The 3,808-nt window shown below is 46.1% G+C and overlaps 1 long non-coding RNA gene across 1 annotated transcript; it reads right to left on the reverse strand.

Moving 5' to 3' along the window:
* Positions 1-861: 861 nt before the first annotated feature.
* On the reverse strand, positions 862-2,863 carry LOC119465965 (uncharacterized). The gene is made up of 3 exons (XR_005194965.2): positions 2,728-2,863; positions 1,739-1,910; positions 862-1,079 (listed from the first exon to the last, which is right to left on the reverse strand). It is a non-coding gene; the product is annotated as an uncharacterized LOC119465965 (long non-coding RNA).
* Between the last annotated feature and the right edge of the window lie 945 nt (positions 2,864-3,808).

The raw sequence follows: 3,808 nt of genomic DNA on the forward strand, positions 1-3,808 counted from the left end.
ATAACTGTGAACTCTGCGCCTTGACGTTCAAGAGTACATCAGGTACAGAAACAGGATAATATGTTAATTGTAATTGAAAAAAGCCGAGCCACTTAAGAAATTTGCCTGATGTAAATAATTACTCATAAAAAACGAGTAAAAATCAAAGAAAACCCATTACATGACAAGATACTAGCATCACGAATAAACACCCAGGAGACTTCTTCCAGGACTGTTTAATAAAACACACCTTGAGCATATTATTCAATTTCTTTGCACGGATCCAAAAAGTCGGTCCCCTAAGATAAGCAGCATGTTAATTAGCGACGCCAGCGAAAGTCAGTTCGCAAATTGTTCAAAGTCGGCTGCCGCGGCGTGAGTTTTTGGTTAGAAAACTCTCTTCAGGGCAAGGCCTTCAGAGGGGATCGGAAAAGGCCACCATGTTGGCCTCTGCACTCAATGATAAGCAGTGTGTGTGGACGAGAGACTGTGGATGGAAAGAAGCCTTGCGAGGCAGTAAGCTTGCAAGATTTCAACGAATTGTGTGTAATGCACATCATAGGAAAAAAATGTGCCAGCGAAACAGCATTTCACATGTATAGTGTGTTGATTTATGGACGGAGTTCAACGTCTGCAAGCAACAAAGGGTCTAAGAGAACGCCGTAGTGAAGAGGTCCAGCTTAATTTTGGCCACCTAGAATTATTTCACGTGCACCTAAACTAAGCAGACGAGAGTTTATACGTTATGCCGGCATCAGAATGCTGCCGTTGGGGCTAGCAATTGAACCCACTACATCCAGCACAGCAGCTGAGCGCTGTGGCCACTGAGGCGCGGTGGTTGGTTTAGTTGATTCCGGAATGAACAATCCTGAATACTGTGAATCTGGTTAGAATAATTTTAATTCAGAACCAAAATCGCCGAATGAAGCAGACCCGACGTTAGAACGGTGGACATCGTTGGATTGCGCAGGGCAGCTCAGGTGACTAAGTGCGACTCCAGGTTTCACGTGCTGATATGTGACAAGGCCGATCTTGAGAAATCACACCAATGGCAGTGGATGAGTGCGTTAGCAATTTCGATTCCTTTTCGAAGAAATCGCCTGAAAAGTATTGAAGGCAAGAAAATACACAGTTATAAAATGGTTTCAAGCGTCCTTCAGAATTCACTTTAAGAGACTAACAGCTTCACATCTCAACGTTATCACGCTACGGTTACTTAGGTATAGTCGTTTTCATCCTCTTGTCAGAGGCGGCTGCACATCTTGCGATACTTAAACTTAGATGCGGTGTTATTCATCATTGTTTGTGCTGATCTTCGCTAATGAAGCGATAATTAATTGAAAGCTCTTTCGCTTAACAGAAAGGTTATCTGAACTCAATGTTCACACTTTATAGCTACTTCAGTATTGTCACTGAAAGATAAAGAATTGCCTAAGCTCGATGAGACAGCTAAATGGCATAAGGGATTAATCACATGCTAAATGTAACTCTACGGCCAAGTCGAAAACTCACGTGGTCTCGACGCCGCGAGAAAGACCATGGCTTTTCTTGCTTTGCTACCGGCTAATAAAAGCTTGTTATCAGAAATATCAGCACAACCTTACACTCGTAACTCCAAACAATTAACATCGCTTTAATTCTCTTACACTTTCATTCATTACAATCGCTCATGTCTGCTTTAGCACTTCAATTATCCACTGTCTGATATACCATCATACATATAACAAACAGCCTAATGAAGGATTCGATCTTCGCTCACCGCGAACTGTCGCTGCCCTCGCATCGGTGCTGGTTCAGCGTCCGTAGTAGTAGGCGTGCGGGTAGTAGGCGCCGTAATAGCCATAGTGGTACGGGTAGCCGTACGAGAGAAGGTACTGCGGGGCGGCAGTAGTGTACGAGACGGCGAAGAGAGCCAGCACGGCAAGGAGAATCTGCAAGAAGAAACAGAGAGTTTGTCTAGTCACTGAAACGCGCTACGCGGCCAACATGTACGTGCGGAACATTTATAGGCTTTTTTTTTTTCACTTGGTTTGATTTCTTTTATGTCTAGGTATCGAATAGAGCCAGTGGTCAGCGTGCCGTGGCCACATGAGAACTCCTGAAAGTGCAGTGATGGTTGCCCTAGGAGTTAATTTTGACCATCAGAGTGGCTTCAACATCTTGCGAACACGATTAGGACCTGTCTTATTTGCTCTCGCTGGCACGAAGGTGTAATTAGCATGTTTACCCGTCAAACGGTGTGCGGCTGCAGTAGTATCGTGTGGCTACACTTTGTCTGATGTATCACAGCGCTTCACAAAGTATGAACTTCACGTGAACACTAAGGACTGCTCCAAGGGAAGACAGAGACGCATCGAGGTCTTGCTCAAGCTTCGCGTTTGCACACAAATCCTAGACGTCACTATAGGCCTTTACGTTGAGCAAACTAGATGCACTCGGAACTGCCCGAAAAATCGCTCTTGTGTATGCTCGCGATGGACCCCATGACGGGGCTATTGCAAAGAACCAAGGTTGGAAACGATAATCTGAGTTTCCTGTGCACAGTTTACCTCCTCCGAAAGTGCTCAGGCACCCTTAAACTAAGTGCTAGAAATAGTTCCCAGTCTTTTTCCCGCACTCGAAATTCCAAGTATGTATACATTAACTTAAAGTTCCCACATTAAGGATCGAATCTCCTTTGCACAACTAAAAGAAGGAAGCTCGGAGGAAGAACGTAGAGCACAACGAAGGACCTCGGCATGTACTAACCAGAAGCTTGATCATGGTGACTGGATCGGCGGTGCTCCGACTGCGGCTGCCCAAGATGAGAAGCTCCGTACGAGGATCGGTGCGTGTGTCTGGTCGCCGGTAGGGACGCCGTTATATACGGATCCCTTCAAGGCGAGCAGTCACTCCTCGTTCACGTTCCACGCTGGCCCGGCCCGCAGAGTTGCGCAAGGGTCTCTCGCTCGCGCGTTGTGCACTTACATGCGACACGCAAAAAAAAAAAAGAAAAATCCGCAAGGACGCAGAAAAGAGGATTCCCTCGCGCAGAGCGGACTCGACCAATCAGTCAGTCACTCACGCACGCGCAGAATTCCCCGCTTTCGTATTCCTTGGCGCGCTTTCTCTTTTCGTTTCTTCATCTCGCGTTTCATGTTGCGCCGCCTCACCTTCCAGCGGAGGCGCGAATGTCTCGCTAGCTAGCACCGAAAGTGGAGAATTATGGAAGTACCGCATTTACGTGCTCACAACTGCCACAACCCAAACCTGCCACATCATTCGTCTCCCCGAGTGCGGTGTCACTCTACCAAGGGCGGGTTTCTTCTTGGGAGAGACAGAAAGCCCTTTCCTGAAAAACACAGTAGTTTGTCTATGCAGGTTCATCTACATACTGCTACATAGATGAAATGGCAGGGAAAGCTTCGGGTACAACGTTAGGAGAAAGAAGAGTAACGCAAATGCATGGCTTATAACATTTTGATTTAACCCCATATATCGTATCCGAGTGGTCTGGAAGTTTCGCCACGTGCTGAGCCTCCAATACAGCACGTGTACGTTTTTGAATGTATCCCTGTGAATTTTCAGAGCAAGAGAGGAGTCTTGATTAATGGTTAGGACATCATAAAAGCTCTAGATGCGATGAAAAACTCAAACGAACACCACGTGGGCCACATGAAAACGCTTGAGGCCTCCATTTTATATCATGCGATTGTCGTGCTTCCCAGCCCACTAGAAACGCAATCCAACCCGTCAGCGATTAACCGCTTAATTTTATCACATTAGTATCTACACTTTAGTACAGAAATTCGAGGATAGAAGCGTGCAGTTTTCTTGGTGTCTCTCGAAT

Source organism: Dermacentor silvarum, chromosome 10 (genome assembly GCF_013339745.2).
Source record: "Dermacentor silvarum isolate Dsil-2018 chromosome 10, BIME_Dsil_1.4, whole genome shotgun sequence".
Lineage (NCBI taxonomy): Eukaryota > Metazoa > Arthropoda > Arachnida > Ixodida > Ixodidae > Dermacentor > Dermacentor silvarum.